We start from the raw sequence: 22,549 nt of genomic DNA, 5'->3' as shown, positions 1-22,549 counted from the left end.
GCCTAGGATTAACGAAGGAATTAAAATAGGAAAATAACACAGTTACCAAAAACTTCAAAAACTGGATTTCGGGCTAGTAAACGACGTCGGATACCCGAAAAAGCCCACGACTCATGGCGACGCAATGAGTTTTACTCGCGACGCCGTTGCCTTCGAATCGATGGTTCGTGGGCCCAATTCTGAGGTCGGAGCTCAGATCAGCGGTTTGCCCGATTTGCCGTTGCACGCGCGTCGGTCCAGCTCCTCTCCAATAACTTACGCCATCTGTCCTACATCACCCCGTGGAGCTCGTCTCCAATTAACCGGGCACCGCAAACGAACGAAAGCGAAAAAACAACAGGACTCGACGCCCACTGCCGAAATTATTGGGGTTGTTCTTAACGTTGTCAGTTTTTTTGTTTTTTTTTGTTTTGGTTCAATTATCGCAAGGTAGGCCCCACAGCCGATCGGAACCGGCAGTTCGGCAGGCCTGCGCGCGACACGTGGTCGGGGTGGCGACGACAAGGCTTGACAGGCCATGCCATTTCATGCGGGGGGCGTTGGATAGCCAACCCATGGTCATATGGCATGGCTCAAACGTGGCTTATATACTTTTAGGCGTTATAAGCTAACGGATGCGATCATACCAACTCACATGCACCGGATCCCATCAGAACTCCGAAGTTAAGCGAGTTTGGGCGAGAGTGGTACTAGGATGGGTGACCTCCTGGGAAGTCCTCGTGTTGCATCCCTTCTTTTTTTGCCTTGTTGACGTTTCAATTGTCGTGGGCGTTTGCTTTCCGTCATCTTATTCATCTGGATGTCTTTGTTTTATCACGACCCCTCGGCGCAGCGTGACAATCGGGGCACACTATGATTAAATACTCCTAGAAAGCCTAGGAATAACGAAGGAATTAAAATTGGAAAATAACACAGTTACCAAAAACTTCAAAAACTGGATTTCGGGCTAGTAAACGACGTCGGATGCCCGAAAAAGCCCACGACTCATGGCAACGCAATGAGTTTTACTCGCGACGCCGTTGCCTTCGAATCGACGGTTCGTGGGCCCAATTCTGAGGTCGGAGCTCAGATCAGCGGTTTGCCCGATTTGCCGTTGCACGCGCGTCGGTCCAGCTCCTCTCCAATAACTTACGCCATCTGTCCTACATCACCCCGTGGAGCTCGTCTCCAATTAACCGGGAACCGCAAACGAACGAAAGCGAAAAAACAGCAGGACTCGACGCCCACTGCCGAAATTATTGGGGTTGTTCTTAACGTTGTCAGCTTTTTTGTTTTTTTTGTTTTGGTTCAATTATCGTAAGGTAGGCCCCACAGCCGATCGGAACCGGCAGTTCGGCAGGCTTGCGCGCGACACGTGGTAGGGGTGGCGACGACAAGGCTTGACAGGCCATGCCATTTCATGCGGGGGGCGTTGGATAGCCAACCCATGGTCATATGGCATGGCTCAAACGTGGCTTATATACTTTTAGGCGTTATAAGCTAACGGATGCGATCATACCAACTCACATGCACCGGATCCCATCAGAACTCCGAAGTTAAGCGAGTTTGGGCGAGAGTAGTACTAGGATGGGTGACCTCCTGGGAAGTCCTCGTGTTGCATCCCTTCTTTTTTTGCCTTGTTGATGTTTCAATTGTCGTGGGCGTTTGCTTTCCGTCATCTTATTCATCTGGATGTCTTTGTTTTATCACGACCCCTCGGCGCAGCGTGACAATCGGGGCACACTATGATTAAATACTCCTAGAAAGCCTAGGATTAACGAAGGAATTAAAATAGGAAAATAACACAGTTACCAAAACCTTCAAAAACTGGATTTCGGGCTAGTAAACGACGTCGGATACCCGAAAAAGCCCACGACTCATGGCGACGCAATGAGTTTTACTCGCGACGCCGTTGCCTTCGAATCGATGGTTCGTGGGCCCAATTCTGAGGTCGGAGCTCAGATCAGCGGTTTGCCCGATTTGCCGTTGCACGCGCGTCGGTCCAGCTCCTCTCCAATAACTTACGCCATCTGTCCTACATCACCGCGTGGAGCTCGTCTCCAATTAACCGGGCACCGCAAACGAACGAAAGCGAAAAAACAACAGGACTCGACGCCCACTGCCGAAATTATTGGGGTTGTTCTTAACGTTGTCAGTTTTTTTGTTTTTTTTTTGTTTTGGTTCAATTATCGCAAGGTAGGCCCCACAGCCGATCGGAACCGGCAGTTCGGCAGGCCTGCGCGCGACACGTGGTCGGGGTGGCGACGACAAGGCTTGACAGGCCATGCCATTTCATGCGGGGGGCGTTGGATAGCCAACCCATGGTCATATGGCATGGCTCAAACGTGGCTTATATACTTTTAGGCGTTATAAGCTAACGGATGCGATCATACCAACTCACATGCACCGGATCCCATCAGAACTCCGAAGTTAAGCGAGTTTGGGCGAGAGTAGTACTAGGATGGGTGACCTCCTGGGAAGTCCTCGTGTTGCATCCCTTCTTTTTTTGCCTTGTTGACGTTTCAATTGTCGTGCGCGTTTGCTTTCCGTCATCTTATTCATCTGGATGTCTTTGTTTTATCACGACCCCTCGGCGCAGCGTGACAATCGGGGCACACTATGATTAAATACTCCTAGAAAGCCTAGGAATAACGAAGGAATTAAAATTGGAAAATAACACAGTTACCAAAAACTTCAAAAACTGGATTTCGGGCTAGTAAACGACGTCGGATGCCCGAAAAAGCCCACGACTCATGGCAACGCAATGAGTTTTACTCGCGACGCCGTTGCCTTCGAATCGACGGTTCGTGGGCCCAATTCTGAGGTCGGAGCTCAGATCAGCGGTTTGCCCGATTTGCCGTTGCACGCGCGTCGGTCCAGCTCCTCTCCAATAACTTACGCCATCTGTCCTACATCACCCCGTGGAGCTCGTCTCCAATTAACCGGGAACCGCAAACGAACGAAAGCGAAAAAACAGCAGGACTCGACGCCCACTGCCGAAATTATTGGGGTTGTTCTTAACGTTGTCAGCTTTTTTGTTTTTTTTGTTTTGGTTCAATTATCGTAAGGTAGGCCCCACAGCCGATCGGAACCGGCAGTTCGGCAGGCTTGCGCGCGACACGTGGTAGGGGTGGCGACGACAAGGCTTGACAGGCCATGCCATTTCATGCGGGGGGCGTTGGATAGCCAACCCATGGTCATATGGCATGGCTCAAACGTGGCTTATATACTTTTAGGCGTTATAAGCTAACGGATGCGATCATACCAACTCACATGCACCGGATCCCATCAGAACTCCGAAGTTAAGCGAGTTTGGGCGAGAGTAGTACTAGGATGGGTGACCTCCTGGGAAGTCCTCGTGTTGCATCCCTTCTTTTTTTGCCTTGTTGACGTTTCAATTGTCGTGGGCGTTTGCTTTCCGTCATCTTATTCATCTGGATGTCTTTGTTTTATCACGACCCCTCGGCGCAGCGTGACAATCGGGGCACACTATGATTAAATACTCCTAGAAAGCCTAGGATTAACGAAGGAATTAAAATAGGAAAATAACACAGTTACCAAAACCTTCAAAAACTGGATTTCGGGCTAGTAAACGACGTCGGATACCCGAAAAAGCCCACGACTCATGGCGACGCAATGAGTTTTACTCGCGACGCCGTTGCCTTCGAATCGATGGTTCGTGGGCCCAATTCTGAGGTCGGAGCTCAGATCAGCGGTTTGCCCGATTTGCCGTTGCACGCGCGTCGGTCCAGCTCCTCTCCAATAACTTACGCCATCTGTCCTACATCACCGCGTGGAGCTCGTCTCCAATTAACCGGGCACCGCAAACGAACGAAAGCGAAAAAACAACAGGACTCGACGCCCACTGCCGAAATTATTGGGGTTGTTCTTAACGTTGTCAGTTTTTTTGTTTTTTTTTTGTTTTGGTTCAATTATCGCAAGGTAGGCCCCACAGCCGATCGGAACCGGCAGTTCGGCAGGCCTGCGCGCGACACGTGGTCGGGGTGGCGACGACAAGGCTTGACAGGCCATGCCATTTCATGCGGGGGGCGTTGGATAGCCAACCCATGGTCATATGGCATGGCTCAAACGTGGCTTATATACTTTTAGGCGTTATAAGCTAACGGATGCGATCATACCAACTCACATGCACCGGATCCCATCAGAACTCCGAAGTTAAGCGAGTTTGGGCGAGAGTAGTACTAGGATGGGTGACCTCCTGGGAAGTCCTCGTGTTGCATCCCTTCTTTTTTTGCCTTGTTGACGTTTCAATTGTCGTGGGCGTTTGCTTTCCGTCATCTTATTCATCTGGATGTCTTTGTTTTATCACGACCCCTCGGCGCAGCGTGACAATCGGGGCACACTATGATTAAATACTCCTAGAAAGCCTAGGAATAACGAAGGAATTAAAATTGGAAAATAACACAGTTACCAAAAACTTCAAAAACTGGATTTCGGGCTAGTAAACGACGTCGGATGCCCGAAAAAGCCCACGACTCATGGCAACGCAATGAGTTTTACTCGCGACGCCGTTGCCTTCGAATCGACGGTTCGTGGGCCCAATTCTGAGGTCGGAGCTCAGATCAGCGGTTTGCCCGATTTGCCGTTGCACGCGCGTCGGTCCAGCTCCTCTCCAATAACTTACGCCATCTGTCCTACATCACCCCGTGGAGCTCGTCTCCAATTAACCGGGAACCGCAAACGAACGAAAGCGAAAAAACAGCAGGACTCGACGCCCACTGCCGAAATTATTGGGGTTGTTCTTAACGTTGTCAGCTTTTTTGTTTTTTTTGTTTTGGTTCAATTATCGTAAGGTAGGCCCCACAGCCGATCGGAACCGGCAGTTCGGCAGGCCTGCGCGCGACACGTGGTAGGGGTGGCGACGACAAGGCTTGACAGGCCATGCCATTTCATGCGGGGGGCGTTGGATAGCCAACCCATGGTCATATGGCATGGCTCAAACGTGGCTTATATACTTTTAGGCGTTATAAGCTAACGGATGCGATCATACCAACTCACATGCACCGGATCCCATCAGAACTCCGAAGTTAAGCGAGTTTGGGCGAGAGTAGTACTAGGATGGGTGACCTCCTGGGAAGTCCTCGTGTTGCATCCCTTCTTTTTTTGCCTTGTTGACGTTTCAATTGTCGTGGGCGTTTGCTTTCCGTCATCTTATTCATCTGGATGTCTTTGTTTTATCACGACCCCTCGGCGCAGCGTGACAATCGGGGCACACTATGATTAAATACTCCTAGAAAGCCTAGGATTAACGAAGGAATTAAAATAGGAAAATAACACAGTTACCAAAACCTTCAAAAACTGGATTTCGGGCTAGTAAACGACGTCGGATACCCGAAAAAGCCCACGACTCATGGCGACGCAATGAGTTTTACTCGCGACGCCGTTGCCTTCGAATCGATGGTTCGTGGGCCCAATTCTGAGGTCGGAGCTCAGATCAGCGGTTTGCCCGATTTGCCGTTGCACGCGCGTCGGTCCAGCTCCTCTCCAATAACTTACGCCATCTGTCCTACATCACCGCGTGGAGCTCGTCTCCAATTAACCGGGCACCGCAAACGAACGAAAGCGAAAAAACAACAGGACTCGACGCCCACTGCCGAAATTATTGGGGTTGTTCTTAACGTTGTCAGTTTTTTTGTTTTTTTTTTGTTTTGGTTCAATTATCGCAAGGTAGGCCCCACAGCCGATCGGAACCGGCAGTTCGGCAGGCCTGCGCGCGACACGTGGTAGGGGTGGCGACGACAAGGCTTGACAGGCCATGCCATTTCATGCGGGGGGCGTTGGATAGCCAACCCATGGTCATATGGCATGGCTCAAACGTGGCTTATATACTTTTAGGCGTTATAAGCTAACGGATGCGATCATACCAACTCACATGCACCGGATCCCATCAGAACTCCGAAGTTAAGCGAGTTTGGGCGAGAGTAGTACTAGGATGGGTGACCTCCTGGGAAGTCCTCGTGTTGCATCCCTTCTTTTTTTGCCTTGTTGACGTTTCAATTGTCGTGGGCGTTTGCTTTCCGTCATCTTATTCATCTGGATGTCTTTGTTTTATCACGACCCCTCGGCGCAGCGTGACAATCGGGGCACACTATGATTAAATACTCCTAGAAAGCCTAGGAATAACGAAGGAATTAAAATTGGAAAATAACACAGTTACCAAAAACTTCAAAAACTGGATTTCGGGCTAGTAAACGACGTCGGATGCCCGAAAAAGCCCACGACTCATGGCAACGCAATGAGTTTTACTCGCGACGCCGTTGCCTTCGAATCGACGGTTCGTGGGCCCAATTCTGAGTTCGGAGCCCAGATCAGCGGTTTGCCTGATTTGCCGTTGCACGCGCGTCGGTCCAGCTCCTCTCCAATAACTTACGCCATCTGTCCTACATCACCCCGTGGAGCTCGTCTCCAATTAACCGGGAACCGCAAACGAACGAAAGCGAAAAAACAGCAGGACTCGACGCCCACTGCCGAAATTATTGGGGTTGTTCTTAACGTTGTCAGCTTTTTTGTTTTTTTTGTTTTGGTTCAATTATCGTAAGGTAGGCCCCACAGCCGATCGGAACCGGCAGTTCGGCAGGCCTGCGCGCGACACGTGGTAGGGGTGGCGACGACAAGGCTTGACAGGCCATGCCATTTCATGCGGGGGGCGTTGGATAGCCAACCCATGGTCATATGGCATGGCTCAAACGTGGCTTATATACTTTTAGGCGTTATAAGCTAACGGATGCGATCATACCAACTCACATGCACCGGATCCCATCAGAACTCCGAAGTTAAGCGAGTTTGGGCGAGAGTAGTACTAGGATGGGTGACCTCCTGGGAAGTCCTCGTGTTGCATCCCTTCTTTTTTTGCCTTGTTGACGTTTCAATTGTCGTGGGCGTTTGCTTTCCGTCATCTTATTCATCTGGATGTCTTTGTTTTATCACGACCCCTCGGCGCAGCGTGACAATCGGGGCACACTATGATTAAATACTCCTAGAAAGCCTAGGATTAACGAAGGAATTAAAATTGGAAAATAACACAGTTACCAAAAACTTCAAAAACTGGATTTCGGGCTAGTAAACGACGTCGGATGCCCGAAAAAGCCCACGACTCATGGCAACGCAATGAGTTTTACTCGCGACGCCGTTGCCTTCGAATCGACGGTTCGTGGGCCCAATTCTGAGTTCGGAGCCCAGATCAGCGGTTTGCCTGATTTGCCGTTGCACGCGCGTCGGTCCAGCTCCTCTCCAATAACTTACGCCATCTGTCCTACATCACCCCGTGGAGCTCGTCTCCAATTAACCGGGAACCGCAAACGAACGAAAGCGAAAAAACAGCAGGACTCGACGCCCACTGCCGAAATTATTGGGGTTGTTCTTAACGTTGTCAGCTTTTTTGTTTTTTTTGTTTTGGTTCAATTATCGTAAGGTAGGCCCCACAGCCGATCGGAACCGGCAGTTCGGCAGGCCTGCGCGCGACACGTGGTAGGGGTGGCGACGACAAGGCTTGACAGGCCATGCCATTTCATGCGGGGGGCGTTGGATAGCCAACCCATGGTCATATGGCATGGCTCAAACGTGGCTTATATACTTTTAGGCGTTATAAGCTAACGGATGCGATCATACCAACTCACATGCACCGGATCCCATCAGAACTCCGAAGTTAAGCGAGTTTGGGCGAGAGTAGTACTAGGATGGGTGACCTCCTGGGAAGTCCTCGTGTTGCATCCCTTCTTTTTTTGCCTTGTTGACGTTTCAATTGTCGTGGGCGTTTGCTTTCCGTCATCTTATTCATCTGGATGTCTTTGTTTTATCACGACCCCTCGGCGCAGCGTGACAATCGGGGCACACTATGATTAAATACTCCTAGAAAGCCTAGGATTAACGAAGGAATTAAAATTGGAAAATAACACAGTTACCAAAAACTTCAAAAACTGGATTTCGGGCTAGTAAACGACGTCGGATGCCCGAAAAAGCCCACGACTCATGGCAACGCAATGAGTTTTACTCGCGACGCCGTTGCCTTCGAATCGACGGTTCGTGGGCCCAATTCTGAGTTCGGAGCCCAGATCAGCGGTTTGCCCGATTTGCCGTTGCACGCGCGTCGGTCCAGCTCCTCTCCAATAACTTACGCCATCTGTCCTACATCACCCCGTGGAGCTCGTCTCCAATTAACCGGGCACCGCAAACGAACGAAAGCGAAAAAACAGCAGGACTCGACGCCCACTGCCGAAATTATTGGGGTTGTTCTTAACGTTGTCAGCTTTTTTGTTTTTTTTGTTTTGGTTCAATTATCGTAAGGTGGGCCCCACAGCCGATCGGAACCGGCAGTTCGGCAGGCCTGCGCGCGACACGTGGTAGGGGTGGCGACGACAAGGCTTGACAGGCCATGCCATTTCATGCGGGGGGCGTTGGATAGCCAACCCATGGTCATATGGCATGGCTCAAACGTGGCTTATATACTTTTAGGCGTTATAAGCTAACGGATGCGATCATACCAACTCACATGCACCGGATCCCATCAGAACTCCGAAGTTAAGCGAGTTTGGGCGAGAGTAGTACTAGGATGGGTGACCTCCTGGGAAGTCCTCGTGTTGCATCCCTTCTTTTTTTGCCTTGTTGACGTTTCAATTGTCGTGGGCGTTTGCTTTCCGTCATCTTATTCATCTGGATGTCTTTGTTTTATCACGACCCCTCGGCGCAGCGTGACAATCGGGGCACACTATGATTAAATACTCCTAGAAAGCCTAGGATTAACGAAGGAATTAAAATAGGAAAATAACACAGTTACCAAAACCTTCAAAAACTGGATTTCGGGCTAGTAAACGACGTCGGATACCCGAAAAAGCCCACGACTCATGGCGACGCAATGAGTTTTACTCGCGACGCCGTTGCCTTCGAATCGATGGTTCGTGGGCCCAATTCTGAGGTCGGAGCTCAGATCAGCGGTTTGCCCGATTTGCCGTTGCACGCGCGTCGGTCCAGCTCCTCTCCAATAACTTACGCCATCTGTCCTACATCACCGCGTGGAGCTCGTCTCCAATTAACCGGGCACCGCAAACGAACGAAAGCGAAAAAACAACAGGACTCGACGCCCACTGCCGAAATTATTGGGGTTGTTCTTAACGTTGTCAGTTTTTTTGTTTTTTTTTTGTTTTGGTTCAATTATCGCAAGGTAGGCCCCACAGCCGATCGGAACCGGCAGTTCGGCAGGCCTGCGCGCGACACGTGGTCGGGGTGGCGACGACAAGGCTTGACAGGCCATGCCATTTCATGCGGGGGGCGTTGGATAGCCAACCCATGGTCATATGGCATGGCTCAAACGTGGCTTATATACTTTTAGGCGTTATAAGCTAACGGATGCGATCATACCAACTCACATGCACCGGATCCCATCAGAACTCCGAAGTTAAGCGAGTTTGGGCGAGAGTAGTACTAGGATGGGTGACCTCCTGGGAAGTCCTCGTGTTGCATCCCTTCTTTTTTTGCCTTGTTGACGTTTCAATTGTCGTGGGCGTTTGCTTTCCGTCATCTTATTCATCTGGATGTCTTTGTTTTATCACGACCCCTCGGCGCAGCGTGACAATCGGGGCACACTATGATTAAATACTCCTAGAAAGCCTAGGAATAACGAAGGAATTAAAATTGGAAAATAACACAGTTACCAAAAACTTCAAAAACTGGATTTCGGGCTAGTAAACGACGTCGGATGCCCGAAAAAGCCCACGACTCATGGCAACGCAATGAGTTTTACTCGCGACGCCGTTGCCTTCGAATCGACGGTTCGTGGGCCCAATTCTGAGGTCGGAGCTCAGATCAGCGGTTTGCCCGATTTGCCGTTGCACGCGCGTCGGTCCAGCTCCTCTCCAATAACTTACGCCATCTGTCCTACATCACCCCGTGGAGCTCGTCTCCAATTAACCGGGAACCGCAAACGAACGAAAGCGAAAAAACAGCAGGACTCGACGCCCACTGCCGAAATTATTGGGGTTGTTCTTAACGTTGTCAGCTTTTTTGTTTTTTTTGTTTTGGTTCAATTATCGTAAGGTAGGCCCCACAGCCGATCGGAACCGGCAGTTCGGCAGGCCTGCGCGCGACACGTGGTAGGGGTGGCGACGACAAGGCTTGACAGGCCATGCCATTTCATGCGGGGGGCGTTGGATAGCCAACCCATGGTCATATGGCATGGCTCAAACGTGGCTTATATACTTTTAGGCGTTATAAGCTAACGGATGCGATCATACCAACTCACATGCACCGGATCCCATCAGAACTCCGAAGTTAAGCGAGTTTGGGCGAGAGTAGTACTAGGATGGGTGACCTCCTGGGAAGTCCTCGTGTTGCATCCCTTCTTTTTTTGCCTTGTTGACGTTTCAATTGTCGTGGGCGTTTGCTTTCCGTCATCTTATTCATCTGGATGTCTTTGTTTTATCACGACCCCTCGGCGCAGCGTGACAATCGGGGCACACTATGATTAAATACTCCTAGAAAGCCTAGGATTAACGAAGGAATTAAAATTGGAAAATAACACAGTTACCAAAAACTTCAAAAACTGGATTTCGGGCTAGTAAACGACGTCGGATGCCCGAAAAAGCCCACGACTCATGGCAACGCAATGAGTTTTACTCGCGACGCCGTTGCCTTCGAATCGACGGTTCGTGGGCCCAATTCTGAGTTCGGAGCCCAGATCAGCGGTTTGCCCGATTTGCCGTTGCACGCGCGTCGGTCCAGCTCCTCTCCAATAACTTACGCCATCTGTCCTACATCACCCCGTGGAGCTCGTCTCCAATTAACCGGGCACCGCAAACGAACGAAAGCGAAAAAACAGCAGGACTCGACGCCCACTGCCGAAATTATTGGGGTTGTTCTTAACGTTGTCAGCTTTTTTGTTTTTTTTGTTTTGGTTCAATTATCGTAAGGTGGGCCCCACAGCCGATCGGAACCGGCAGTTCGGCAGGCCTGCGCGCGACACGTGGTAGGGGTGGCGACGACAAGGCTTGACAGGCCATGCCATTTCATGCGGGGGGCGTTGGATAGCCAACCCATGGTCATATGGCATGGCTCAAACGTGGCTTATATACTTTTAGGCGTTATAAGCTAACGGATTCGATCATACCAACTCACATGCACCGGATCCCATCAGAACTCCGAAGTTAAGCGAGTTTGGGCGAGAGTAGTACTAGGATGGGTGACCTCCTAGGAAGTCCTCGTGTTGCATCCCTTCTTTTTTTGCCTTGTTGACGTTTCAATTGTCGTGGGCGTTTGCTTTCCGTCATCTTATTCATCTGGATGTCTTTGTTTTATCACGACCCCTCGGCGCAGCGTGACAATCGGGGCACACTATGATTAAATACTCCTAGAAAGCCTAGGATTAACGAAGGAATTAAAATTGGAAAATAACACAGTTACCAAAAACTTCAAAAACTGGATTTCGGGCTAGTAAACGACGTCGGATGCCCGAAAAAGCCCACGACTCATGGCAACGCAATGAGTTTTACTCGCGACGCCGTTGCCTTCGAATCGACGGTTCGTGGGCCCAATTCTGAGTTCGGAGCCCAGATCAGCGGTTTGCCCGATTTGCCGTTGCACGCGCGTCGGTCCAGCTCCTCTCCAATAACTTACGCCATCTGTCCTACATCACCCCGTGGAGCTCGTCTCCAATTAACCGGGCACCGCAAACGAACGAAAGCGAAAAAACAGCAGGACTCGACGCCCACTGCCGAAATTATTGGGGTTGTTCTTAACGTTGTCAGCTTTTTTGTTTTTTTTGTTTTGGTTCAATTATCGTAAGGTAGGCCCCACAGCCGATCGGAACCGGCAGTTCGGCAGGCCTGCGCGCGACACGTGGTAGGGGTGGCGACGACAAGGCTTGACAGGCCATGCCATTTCATGCGGGGGGCGTTGGATAGCCAACCCATGGTCATATGGCATGGCTCAAACGTGGCTTATATACTTTTAGGCGTTATAAGCTAACGGATGCGATCATACCAACTCACATGCACCGGATCCCATCAGAACTCCGAAGTTAAGCGAGTTTGGGCGAGAGTAGTACTATGATGGGTGACCTCCTGGGAAGTCCTCGTGTTGCATCCCTTCTTTTTTTGCCTTGTTGACGTTTCAATTGTCGTGGGCGTTTGCTTTCCGTCATCTTATTCATCTAGATGTCTTTGTTTTATCACGACCCCTCGGCGCAGCGTGACAATCGGGGCACACTATGATTAAATACTCCTAGAAAGCCTAGGATTAACGAAGGAATTAAAATTGGAAAATAACACAGTTACCAAAAACTTCAAAAACTGGATTTCGGGCTAGTAAACGACGTCGGATGCCCGAAAAAGCCCACGACTCATGGCAACGCAATGAGTTTTACTCGCGACGCCGTTGCCTTCGAATCGACGGTTCGTGGGCCCAATTCTGAGTTCGGAGCCCAGATCAGCGGTTTGCCCGATTTGCCGTTGCACGCGCGTCGGTCCAGCTCCTCTCCAATAACTTACGCCATCTGTCCTACATCACCCCGTGGAGCTCGTCTCCAATTAACCGGGAACCCCAAACGAACGAAAGCGAAAAAACAGCAGGACTCGACGCCCACTGCCGAAATTATTGGGGTTGTTCTTAATGTTGTCAGCTTTTTTGTTTTTTTTGTTTTGGTTCAATTATCGTAAGGTAGGCCCCACAGCCGATCGGAACCGGCAGTTCGGCAGGCCTGCGCGCGACACGTGGTCGGGGTGGCGACGACAAGGCTTGACAGGCCATGCCATTTCATGCGGGGGGCGTTGGATAGCCAACCCATGGTCATATGGCATGGCTCAAACGTGGCTTATATACTTTTAGGCGTTATAAGCTAACGGATGCGATCATACCAACTCACATGCACCGGATCCCATCAGAACTCCGAAGTTAAGCGAGTTTGGGCGAGAGTAGTACTAGGATGGGTGACCTCCTGGGAAGTCCTCGTGTTGCATCCCTTCTTTTTTTGCCTTGTTGACGTTTCAATTGTCGTGGGCGTTTGCTTTCCGTCATCTTATTCATCTGGATGTCTTTGTTTTATCACGACCCCTCGGCGCAGCGTGACAATCGGGGCACACTATGATTAAATACTCCTAGAAAGCCTAGGATTAACGAAGGAATTAAAATTGGAAAATAACACAGTTACCAAAAACTTCAAAAACTGGATTTCGGGCTAGTAAACGACGTCGGATGCCCGAAAAAGCCCACGACTCATGGCAACGCAATGAGTTTTACTCGCGACGCCGTTGCCTTCGAATCGACGGTTCGTGGGCCCAATTCTGAGTTCGGAGCCCAGATCAGCGGTTTGCCCGATTTGCCGTTGCACGCGCGTCGGTCCAGCTCCTCTCCAATAACTTACGCCATCTGTCCTACATCACCCCGTGGAGCTCGTCTCCAATTAACCGGGCACCGCAAACGAACGAAAGCGAAAAAACAGCAGGACTCGACGCCCACTGCCGAAATTATTGGGGTTGTTCTTAACGTTGTCAGCTTTTTTGTTTTTTTTGTTTTGGTTCAATTATCGTAAGGTGGGCCCCACAGCCGATCGGAACCGGCAGTTCGGCAGGCCTGCGCGCGACACGTGGTAGGGGTGGCGACGACAAGGCTTGACAGGCCATGCCATTTCATGCGGGGGGCGTTGGATAGCCAACCCATGGTCATATGGCATGGCTCAAACGTGGCTTATATACTTTTAGGCGTTATAAGCTAACGGATTCGATCATACCAACTCACATGCACCGGATCCCATCAGAACTCCGAAGTTAAGCGAGTTTGGGCGAGAGTAGTACTAGGATGGGTGACCTCCTAGGAAGTCCTCGTGTTGCATCCCTTCTTTTTTTGCCTTGTTGACGTTTCAATTGTCGTGGGCGTTTGCTTTCCGTCATCTTATTCATCTGGATGTCTTTGTTTTATCACGACCCCTCGGCGCAGCGTGACAATCGGGGCACACTATGATTAAATACTCCTAGAAAGCCTAGGATTAACGAAGGAATTAAAATTGGAAAATAACACAGTTACCAAAAACTTCAAAAACTGGATTTCGGGCTAGTAAACGACGTCGGATGCCCGAAAAAGCCCACGACTCATGGCAACGCAATGAGTTTTACTCGCGACGCCGTTGCCTTCGAATCGACGGTTCGTGGGCCCAATTCTGAGTTCGGAGCCCAGATCAGCGGTTTGCCCGATTTGCCGTTGCACGCGCGTCGGTCCAGCTCCTCTCCAATAACTTACGCCATCTGTCCTACATCACCCCGTGGAGCTCGTCTCCAATTAACCGGGCACCGCAAACGAACGAAAGCGAAAAAACAGCAGGACTCGACGCCCACTGCCGAAATTATTGGGGTTGTTCTTAACGTTGTCAGCTTTTTTGTTTTTTTTGTTTTGGTTCAATTATCGTAAGGTAGGCCCCACAGCCGATCGGAACCGGCAGTTCGGCAGGCCTGCGCGCGACACGTGGTAGGGGTGGCGACGACAAGGCTTGACAGGCCATGCCATTTCATGCGGGGGGCGTTGGATAGCCAACCCATGGTCATATGGCATGGCTCAAACGTGGCTTATATACTTTTAGGCGTTATAAGCTAACGGATGCGATCATACCAACTCACATGCACCGGATCCCATCAGAACTCCGAAGTTAAGCGAGTTTGGGCGAGAGTAGTACTATGATGGGTGACCTCCTGGGAAGTCCTCGTGTTGCATCCCTTCTTTTTTTGCCTTGTTGACGTTTCAATTGTCGTGGGCGTTTGCTTTCCGTCATCTTATTCATCTAGATGTCTTTGTTTTATCACGACCCCTCGGCGCAGCGTGACAATCGGGGCACACTATGATTAAATACTCCTAGAAAGCCTAGGATTAACGAAGGAATTAAAATTGGAAAATAACACAGTTACCAAAAACTTCAAAAACTGGATTTCGGGCTAGTAAACGACGTCGGATGCCCGAAAAAGCCCACGACTCATGGCAACGCAATGAGTTTTACTCGCGACGCCGTTGCCTTCGAATCGACGGTTCGTGGGCCCAATTCTGAGTTCGGAGCCCAGATCAGCGGTTTGCCCGATTTGCCGTTGCACGCGCGTCGGTCCAGCTCCTCTCCAATAACTTACGCCATCTGTCCTACATCACCCCGTGGAGCTCGTCTCCAATTAACCGGGAACCCCAAACGAACGAAAGCGAAAAAACAGCAGGACTCGACGCCCACTGCCGAAATTATTGGGGTTGTTCTTAATGTTGTCAGCTTTTTTGTTTTTTTTGTTTTGGTTCAATTATCGTAAGGTAGGCCCCACAGCCGATCGGAACCGGCAGTTCGGCAGGCCTGCGCGCGACACGTGGTCGGGGTGGCGACGACAAGGCTTGACAGGCCATGCCATTTCATGCGGGGGGCGTTGGATAGCCAACCCATGGTCATATGGCATGGCTCAAACGTGGCTTATATACTTTTAGGCGTTATAAGCTAACGGATGCGATCATACCAACTCACATGCACCGGATCCCATCAGAACTCCGAAGTTAAGCGAGTTTGGGCGAGAGTAGTACTAGGATGGGTGACCTCCTGGGAAGTCCTCGTGTTGCATCCCTTCTTTTTTTGCCTTGTTGACGTTTCAATTGTCGTGGGCGTTTGCTTTCCGTCATCTTATTCATCTGGATGTCTTTGTTTTATCACGACCCCTCGGCGCAGCGTGACAATCGGGGCACACTATGATTAAATACTCCTAGAAAGCCTAGGATTAACGAAGGAATTAAAATTGGAAAATAACACAGTTACCAAAAACTTCAAAAACTGGATTTCGGGCTAGTAAACGACGTCGGATGCCCGAAAAAGCCCACGACTCATGGCAACGCAATGAGTTTTACTCGCGACGCCGTTGCCTTCGAATCGACGGTTCGTGGGCCCAATTCTGAGTTCGGAGCCCAGATCAGCGGTTTGCCCGATTTGCCGTTGCACGCGCGTCGGTCCAGCTCCTCTCCAATAACTTACGCCATCTGTCCTACATCACCCCGTGGAGCTCGTCTCCAATTAACCGGGAACCCCAAACGAACGAAAGCGAAAAAACAGCAGGACTCGACGCCCACTGCCGAAATTATTGGGGTTGTTCTTAATGTTGTCAGCTTTTTTGTTTTTTTTGTTTTGGTTCAATTATCGTAAGGTAGGCCCCACAGCCGATCGGAACCGGCAGTTCGGCAGGCCTGCGCGCGACACGTGGTCGGGGTGGCGACGACAAGGCTTGACAGGCCATGCCATTTCATGCGGGGGGCGTTGGATAGCCAACCCATGGTCATATGGCATGGCTCAAACGTGGCTTATATACTTTTAGGCGTTATAAGCTAACGGATGCGATCATACCAACTCACATGCACCGGATCCCATCAGAACTCCGAAGTTAAGCGAGTTTGGGCGAGAGTAGTACTAGGATGGGTGACCTCCTGGGAAGTCCTCGTGTTGCATCCCTTCTTTTTTTGCCTTGTTGACGTTTCAATTGTCGTGGGCGTTTGCTTTCCGTCATCTTATTCATCTGGATGTCTTTGTTTTATCACGACCCCTCGGCGCAGCGTGACAATCGGGGCACACTATGATTAAATACTCCTAGAAAGCCTAGGATTAACGAAGGAATTAAAATTGGAAAATAACACAGTTACCAAAAACTTCAAAAACTGGATTTCGGGCTAGTAAACGACGTCGGATGCCCGAAAAAGCCCACGACTCATGGCAACGTAATGAGTTTTACTCGCGACGCCGTTGCCTTCGAATCGACGGTTCGTGGGCCCAATTCTGAGTTCGGAGCCCAGATCAGCGGTTTGCCCGATTTGCCGTTGCACGCGCGTCGGTCCAGCTCCTCTCCAATAACTTACGCCATCTGTCCTACATCACCCCGTCGAGCTCGTCTCCAATTAACCGGGCACCGCAAACGAACGAAAGCGAAAAAATAGCAGGACTCGACGCCCACTGCCGAAATTATTGGGGTTGTTCTTAACGTTGTCAGTTTTTTGGTTTTTTTTGTTTTGGTTCAATTATCGTAAGGTAGGCCCCACAGCCGATCGGAACCGGCAGTTCGGCGGGCCTGCGCGCGACACGTGGAAGGGGTGGCGACGACAAGGCTTGACAGGCCATGCCATTTCATGCGGGGGGCGTTGGATAGCCAACCCATGGTCATATGGCATGGCTCAAACGTGGCTTATATAATTTTAGGCGTTATAAGCTAACGGATGCGATCATACCAACTCACATGCACCGGATCCCATCAGAACTCCGAAGCTAAGCGAGTTTGGGCGAGAGTAGTACTAGGATGGGTGACCTCCTGGGAAGTCCTCGTGTTGCATCCCTTCTTTTTTTGCCTTGTTGACGTTTCAATTGTCGTGGGCGTTTGCTTTCCGTCATCTTATTCATCTGGATGTCTTTGTTTTATCACGACCCCTCGGCGCAGCGTGACAATCGGGGCACACTATGATTAAATACTCCTAGAAAGCCTAGGATTAACGAAGGAATTAAAATAGGAAAATAACACAGTTACCAAAAACTTCAAAAACTGGATTTCGGGCTAGTAAACGACGTCGGATGCCCGAAAAAGCCCACGACTCATGGCAACGCAATGAGTTTTACTCGCGACGCCGTTGCCTTCGAATCGACGGTTCGTGGGCCCAATTCTGAGTTTGGAGCCCAGATCAGCGGTTTGCCCGATTTGCCGTTGCACGCGCGTCGGTCCAGCTCCTCTCCAATAACTTACGCCATCTGTCCTACATCACCCCGTGGAGCTCGTCTCCAATTAACCGGGCACCGCAAACGAACGAAAGCGAAAAAACAGCAGGACTCGACGCCCACTGCCGAAATTATTGGGGTTGTTCTTAACGTTGTCAGTTTTTTGGTTTTTTTTGTTTTGGTTCAATTATCGTAAGGTAGGCCCCACAGCCGATCGGAACCGGCAGTTCGGCGGGCCTGCGCGCGACACGTGGTAGGGGTGGCGACGACAAGGCTTGACAGGCCATGCCATTTCATGCGGGGGGCGTTGGATAGCCAACCCATGGTCATATGGCATGGCTCAAACGTGGCTTATATAATTTTAGGCGTTATAAGCTAACGGATGCGATCATACCAACTCACATGCACCGGATCCCATCAGAACTCCGAAGCTAAGCGAGTTTGGGCGAGAGTAGTACTAGGATGGGTGACCTCCTGGGAAGTCCTCGTGTTGCATCCCTTCTTTTTTTGCCTTGTTGACGTTTCAATTGTCGTGGGCGTTTGCTTTCCGTCATCTTATTCATCTGGATGTCTTTGTTTTATCACGACCCCTCGGCGCAGCGTGACAATCGGGGCACACTATGATTAAATACTCCTAGAAAGCCTAGGATTAACGAAGGAATTAAAATAGGAAAATTACACAGTTACCAAAAACTTCAAAAACTGGATTTCGGGCTAGTAAACGACGTCGGATGCCCGAAAAAGCCCACGACTCATGGCAACGCAATGAGTTTTACTCGCGACGCCGTTGCCTTCGAATCGACGGTTCGTGGGCCCAATTCTGAGTTCGGAGCCCAGATCAGCGGTTTGCCCGATTTGCCGTTGCACGCGCGTCGGTCCAGCTCCTCTCCAATAACTTACGCCATCTGTCCTACATCACCCCGTGGAGCTCGTCTCCAATTAACCGGGAACCGCAAACGAACGAAAGCGAAAAAACAGCAGGACTCGACGCCCACTGCCGAAATTATTGGGGTTGTTCTTAACGTTGTCAGCTTTTTTGTTTTTTTTGTTTTGGTTCAATTATCGTAAGGTAGGCCCCACAGCCGATCGGAACCGGCATTTCGGCAGGCCTGCGCGCGACACATGGTAGGGGTGGCGACGATGCCATTTCATGCGGGAGTGCGTTGGATACCCAACCCATGGTCATATGGCATGGCTCAAACGTGGCTTATATAGTTTTAGGCGTTATAAGCTAACGGATGCGATCATACCAACTCACATGCACCGGATCCCATCAGAACTCCGAAGTTAAGCGAGTTTGGGCGAGAGTAGTACTAGGATGGGTGACCTCCTGGGAAGTCCTCGTGTTGCATCCCTTCTTTTTTTGCCTTGTTGACGTTTCAATTGTCGTGGGCGTTTGCTTTCCGTCATCTTATTCATCTGGATGTCTTTGTTTTATCACGACCCCTCGGCGCAGCGTGACAATCGGGGCACACTATGATTAAATACTCCTAGAAAGCCTAGGAATAACGAAGGAATTAAAATTGGAAAATAACACAGTTACCAAAAACTTCAAAAACTGGATTTCGGGCTAGTAAACGACGTCGGATGCCCGAAAAAGCCCACGACTCATGGCAACGCAATGAGTTTTACTCGCGACGCCGTTGCCTTCGAATCGACGGTTCGTGGGCCCAATTCTGAGTTCGGAGCCCAGATCAGCGGTTTGCCCGATTTGCCGTTGCACGCGCGTCGGTCCAGCTCCTCTCCAATAACTTACGCCATCTGTCCTACATCACCCCGTGGAGCTCGTCTCCAATTAACCGGGCACCGCAAACGAACGAAAGCGAAAAAACAGCAGGACTCGACGCCCACTGCCGAAATTATTGGGGTTGTTCTTAACGTTGTCAGCTTTTTTGTTTTTTTTGTTTTGGTTCAATTATCGTAAGGTAGGCCCCACAGCCGATCGGAACCGGCAGTTCGGCAGGCCTGCGCGCGACACGTGGTCGGGGTGGCGACGACAAGGCTTGACAGGCCATGCCATTTCATGCGGGGGGCGTTGGATAGCCAACCCATGGTCATATGGCATGGCTCAAACGTGGCTTATATACTTTTAGGCGTTATAAGCTAACGGATGCGATCATACCAACTCACATGCACCGGATCCCATCAGAACTCCGAAGCTAAGCGAGTTTGGGCGAGAGTAGTACTAGGATGGGTGACCTCCTGGGAAGTCCTCGTGTTGCATCCCTTCTTTTTTTGCCTTGTTGACGTTTCAATTGTCGTGGGCGTTTGCTTTCCGTCATCTTATTCATCTGGATGTCTTTGTTTTATCACGACCCCTCGGCGCAGCGTGACAATCGGGGCACACTATGATTAAATACTCCTAGAAAGCCTAGGAATAACGAAGGAATTAAAATTGGAAAATAACACAGTTACCAAAAACTTCAAAAACTGGATTTCGGGCTAGTAAACGACGTCGGATGCCCGAAAAAGCCCACGACTCATGGCAACGCAATGAGTTTTACTCGCGACGCCGTTGCCTTCGAATCGACGGTTCGTGGGCCCAATTCTGAGTTCGGAGCCCAGATCAGCGGTTTGCCCGATTTGCCGTTGCACGCGCGTCGGTCCAGCTCCTCTCCAATAACTTACGCCATCTGTCCTACATCACCCCGTGGAGCTCGTCTCCAATTAACCGGGAACCCCAAACGAACGAAAGCGAAAAAACAGCAGGACTCGACGCCCACTGCCGAAATTATTGGGGTTGTTCTTAATGTTGTCAGCTTTTTTGTTTTTTTTGTTTTGGTTCAATTATCGTAAGGTAGGCCCCACAGCCGATCGGAACCGGCAGTTCGGCAGGCCTGCGCGCGACACGTGGTCGGGGTGGCGACGACAAGGCTTGACAGGCCATGCCATTTCATGCGGGGGGCGTTGGATAGCCAACCCATGGTCATATGGCATGGCTCAAACGTGGCTTATATACTTTTAGGCGTTATAAGCTAACGGATGCGATCATACCAACTCACATGCACCGGATCCCATCAGAACTCCGAAGCTAAGCGAGTTTGGGCGAGAGTAGTACTAGGATGGGTGACCTCCTGGGAAGTCCTCGTGTTGCATCCCTTCTTTTTTTGCCTTGTTGACGTTTCAATTGTCGTGGGCGTTTGCTTTCCGTCATCTTATTCATCTGGATGTCTTTGTTTTATCACGACCCCTCGGCGCAGCGTGACAATCGGGGCACACTATGATTAAATACTCCTAGAAAGCCTAGGAATAACGAAGGAATTAAAATTGGAAAATAACACAGTTACCAAAAACTTCAAAAACTGGATTTCGGGCTAGTAAACGACGTCGGATGCCCGAAAAAGCCCACGACTCATGGCAACGCAATGAGTTTTACTCGCGACGCCGTTGCCTTCGAATCGACGGTTCGTGGGCCCAATTCTGAGTTCGGAGCCCAGATCAGCGGTTTGCCCGATTTGCCGTTGCACGCGCGTCGGTCCAGCTCCTCTCCAATAACTTACGCCATCTGTCCTACATCACCCCGTGGAGCTCGTCTCCAATTAACCGGGAACCCCAAACGAACGAAAGCGAAAAAACAGCAGGACTCGACGCCCACTGCCGAAATTATTGGGGTTGTTCTTAATGTTGTCAGCTTTTTTGTTTTTTTTGTTTTGGTTCAATTATCGTAAGGTAGGCCCCACAGCCGATCGGAACCGGCAGTTCGGCGGGCCTGCGCGCGACACGTGGTAGGGGTGGCGACGACAAGGCTTGACAGGCCATGCCATTTCATGCGGGGGGCGTTGGATAGCCAACCCATGGTCATATGGCATGGCTCAAACGTGGCTTATATAATTTTAGGCGTTATAAGCTAACGGATGCGATCATACCAACTCACATGCACCGGATCCCATCAGAACTCCGAAGCTAAGCGAGTTTGGGCGAGAGTAGTACTAGGATGGGTGACCTCCTGGGAAGTCCTCGTGTTGCATCCCTTCTTTTTTTGCCTTGTTGACGTTTCAATTGTCGTGGGCGTTTGCTTTCCGTCATCTTATTCATCTGGATGTCTTTGTTTTATCACGACCCCTCGGCGCAGCGTGACAATCGGGGCACACTATGATTAAATACTCCTAGAAAGCCTAGGATTAACGAAGGAATTAAAATAGGAAAATTACACAGTTACCAAAAACTTCAAAAACTGGATTTCGGGCTAGTAAACGACGTCGGATGCCCGAAAAAGCCCACGACTCATGGCAACGCAATGAGTTTTACTCGCGACGCCGTTGCCTTCGAATCGACGGTTCGTGGGCCCAATTCTGAGTTTGGAGCCCAGATCAGCGGTTTGCCCGATTTGCCGTTGCACGCGCGTCGGTCCAGCTCCTCTCCAATAACTTACGCCATCTGTCCTACATCACCCCGTGGAGCTCGTCTCCAATTAACCGGGCACCGCAAACGAACGAAAGCGAAAAAACAGCAGGACTCGACGCCCACTGCCGAAATTATTGGGGTTGTTCTTAACGTTGTCAGTTTTTTGGTTTTTTTTGTTTTGGTTCAATTATCGTAAGGTAGGCCCCACAGCCGATCGGAACCGGCAGTTCGGCGGGCCTGCGCGCGACACGTGGTAGGGGTGGCGACGACAAGGCTTGACAGGCCATGCCATTTCATGCGGGGGGCGTTGGATAGCCAACCCATGGTCATATGGCATGGCTCAAACGTGGCTTATATAATTTTAGGCGTTATAAGCTAACGGATGCGATCATACCAACTCACATGCACCGGATCCCATCAGAACTCCGAAGCTAAGCGAGTTTGGGCGAGAGTAGTACTAGGATGGGTGACCTCCTGGGAAGTCCTCGTGTTGCATCCCTTCTTTTTTTGCCTTGTTGACGTTTC

At 50.3% G+C, this 22,549-nt stretch overlaps 26 non-coding genes across 26 annotated transcripts; all 26 read left to right on the top strand.

Annotated features, from left to right (window-relative positions):
* Nucleotides 1–612: 612 nt before the first annotated feature.
* LOC148291633 (5S ribosomal RNA) lies at nucleotides 613–731 on the top strand. The gene has a single exon (XR_015826785.1). It is a non-coding gene; the product is annotated as a 5S ribosomal RNA (ribosomal RNA).
* Nucleotides 732–1,484: 753 nt separating this feature from the next.
* LOC148291632 (5S ribosomal RNA) lies at nucleotides 1,485–1,603 on the top strand. Its single transcript, XR_015827335.1, has one exon. It is a non-coding gene; the product is annotated as a 5S ribosomal RNA (ribosomal RNA).
* A 755-nt stretch (nucleotides 1,604–2,358) lies between these two features.
* Nucleotides 2,359–2,477, top strand: LOC148291631 (5S ribosomal RNA). Its single transcript, XR_015827334.1, has one exon. It is a non-coding gene; the product is annotated as a 5S ribosomal RNA (ribosomal RNA).
* A 753-nt stretch (nucleotides 2,478–3,230) lies between these two features.
* Nucleotides 3,231–3,349, top strand: LOC148291630 (5S ribosomal RNA). The gene has a single exon (XR_015827332.1). It is a non-coding gene; the product is annotated as a 5S ribosomal RNA (ribosomal RNA).
* Nucleotides 3,350–4,104: 755 nt separating this feature from the next.
* On the top strand, nucleotides 4,105–4,223 carry LOC148291629 (5S ribosomal RNA). The gene has a single exon (XR_015827331.1). It is a non-coding gene; the product is annotated as a 5S ribosomal RNA (ribosomal RNA).
* A 753-nt stretch (nucleotides 4,224–4,976) lies between these two features.
* Nucleotides 4,977–5,095, top strand: LOC148291628 (5S ribosomal RNA). The gene has a single exon (XR_015827330.1). It is a non-coding gene; the product is annotated as a 5S ribosomal RNA (ribosomal RNA).
* Nucleotides 5,096–5,850: 755 nt separating this feature from the next.
* On the top strand, nucleotides 5,851–5,969 carry LOC148291627 (5S ribosomal RNA). Its single transcript, XR_015827329.1, has one exon. It is a non-coding gene; the product is annotated as a 5S ribosomal RNA (ribosomal RNA).
* Nucleotides 5,970–6,722: 753 nt separating this feature from the next.
* LOC148291626 (5S ribosomal RNA) lies at nucleotides 6,723–6,841 on the top strand. The gene has a single exon (XR_015827328.1). It is a non-coding gene; the product is annotated as a 5S ribosomal RNA (ribosomal RNA).
* A 753-nt stretch (nucleotides 6,842–7,594) lies between these two features.
* On the top strand, nucleotides 7,595–7,713 carry LOC148291625 (5S ribosomal RNA). Its single transcript, XR_015827327.1, has one exon. It is a non-coding gene; the product is annotated as a 5S ribosomal RNA (ribosomal RNA).
* A 753-nt stretch (nucleotides 7,714–8,466) lies between these two features.
* LOC148291624 (5S ribosomal RNA) lies at nucleotides 8,467–8,585 on the top strand. Its single transcript, XR_015827326.1, has one exon. It is a non-coding gene; the product is annotated as a 5S ribosomal RNA (ribosomal RNA).
* A 755-nt stretch (nucleotides 8,586–9,340) lies between these two features.
* LOC148291623 (5S ribosomal RNA) lies at nucleotides 9,341–9,459 on the top strand. Its single transcript, XR_015827325.1, has one exon. It is a non-coding gene; the product is annotated as a 5S ribosomal RNA (ribosomal RNA).
* Nucleotides 9,460–10,212: 753 nt separating this feature from the next.
* Nucleotides 10,213–10,331, top strand: LOC148291622 (5S ribosomal RNA). The gene has a single exon (XR_015827324.1). It is a non-coding gene; the product is annotated as a 5S ribosomal RNA (ribosomal RNA).
* A 753-nt stretch (nucleotides 10,332–11,084) lies between these two features.
* Nucleotides 11,085–11,203, top strand: LOC148291621 (5S ribosomal RNA). Its single transcript, XR_015827096.1, has one exon. It is a non-coding gene; the product is annotated as a 5S ribosomal RNA (ribosomal RNA).
* A 753-nt stretch (nucleotides 11,204–11,956) lies between these two features.
* On the top strand, nucleotides 11,957–12,075 carry LOC148291620 (5S ribosomal RNA). Its single transcript, XR_015827619.1, has one exon. It is a non-coding gene; the product is annotated as a 5S ribosomal RNA (ribosomal RNA).
* A 753-nt stretch (nucleotides 12,076–12,828) lies between these two features.
* LOC148291619 (5S ribosomal RNA) lies at nucleotides 12,829–12,947 on the top strand. Its single transcript, XR_015827323.1, has one exon. It is a non-coding gene; the product is annotated as a 5S ribosomal RNA (ribosomal RNA).
* Nucleotides 12,948–13,700: 753 nt separating this feature from the next.
* LOC148291618 (5S ribosomal RNA) lies at nucleotides 13,701–13,819 on the top strand. The gene has a single exon (XR_015827095.1). It is a non-coding gene; the product is annotated as a 5S ribosomal RNA (ribosomal RNA).
* Nucleotides 13,820–14,572: 753 nt separating this feature from the next.
* On the top strand, nucleotides 14,573–14,691 carry LOC148291617 (5S ribosomal RNA). The gene has a single exon (XR_015827618.1). It is a non-coding gene; the product is annotated as a 5S ribosomal RNA (ribosomal RNA).
* Nucleotides 14,692–15,444: 753 nt separating this feature from the next.
* Nucleotides 15,445–15,563, top strand: LOC148291616 (5S ribosomal RNA). Its single transcript, XR_015827321.1, has one exon. It is a non-coding gene; the product is annotated as a 5S ribosomal RNA (ribosomal RNA).
* Nucleotides 15,564–16,316: 753 nt separating this feature from the next.
* Nucleotides 16,317–16,435, top strand: LOC148291615 (5S ribosomal RNA). The gene has a single exon (XR_015827320.1). It is a non-coding gene; the product is annotated as a 5S ribosomal RNA (ribosomal RNA).
* A 753-nt stretch (nucleotides 16,436–17,188) lies between these two features.
* Nucleotides 17,189–17,307, top strand: LOC148291614 (5S ribosomal RNA). Its single transcript, XR_015827580.1, has one exon. It is a non-coding gene; the product is annotated as a 5S ribosomal RNA (ribosomal RNA).
* Nucleotides 17,308–18,060: 753 nt separating this feature from the next.
* Nucleotides 18,061–18,179, top strand: LOC148291613 (5S ribosomal RNA). The gene has a single exon (XR_015827579.1). It is a non-coding gene; the product is annotated as a 5S ribosomal RNA (ribosomal RNA).
* A 737-nt stretch (nucleotides 18,180–18,916) lies between these two features.
* On the top strand, nucleotides 18,917–19,035 carry LOC148291612 (5S ribosomal RNA). The gene has a single exon (XR_015827319.1). It is a non-coding gene; the product is annotated as a 5S ribosomal RNA (ribosomal RNA).
* Nucleotides 19,036–19,788: 753 nt separating this feature from the next.
* On the top strand, nucleotides 19,789–19,907 carry LOC148291611 (5S ribosomal RNA). Its single transcript, XR_015827578.1, has one exon. It is a non-coding gene; the product is annotated as a 5S ribosomal RNA (ribosomal RNA).
* Nucleotides 19,908–20,660: 753 nt separating this feature from the next.
* On the top strand, nucleotides 20,661–20,779 carry LOC148291610 (5S ribosomal RNA). The gene has a single exon (XR_015827577.1). It is a non-coding gene; the product is annotated as a 5S ribosomal RNA (ribosomal RNA).
* A 753-nt stretch (nucleotides 20,780–21,532) lies between these two features.
* On the top strand, nucleotides 21,533–21,651 carry LOC148291609 (5S ribosomal RNA). Its single transcript, XR_015827575.1, has one exon. It is a non-coding gene; the product is annotated as a 5S ribosomal RNA (ribosomal RNA).
* A 753-nt stretch (nucleotides 21,652–22,404) lies between these two features.
* Nucleotides 22,405–22,523, top strand: LOC148291608 (5S ribosomal RNA). The gene has a single exon (XR_015827574.1). It is a non-coding gene; the product is annotated as a 5S ribosomal RNA (ribosomal RNA).
* The last annotated feature ends 26 nt before the right edge of the window (nucleotides 22,524–22,549 follow it).

This window comes from Prunus avium, chromosome 8 (genome assembly GCF_965620075.1).
Source record: "Prunus avium chromosome 8, drPruAviu1.hap1.1, whole genome shotgun sequence".
Classification (NCBI taxonomy): Eukaryota; Viridiplantae; Streptophyta; class Magnoliopsida; order Rosales; family Rosaceae; genus Prunus; species Prunus avium.
Note: the sequence above shows the minus strand (reverse complement) of the source record. Positions and strands in the feature narration are given on the sequence as shown.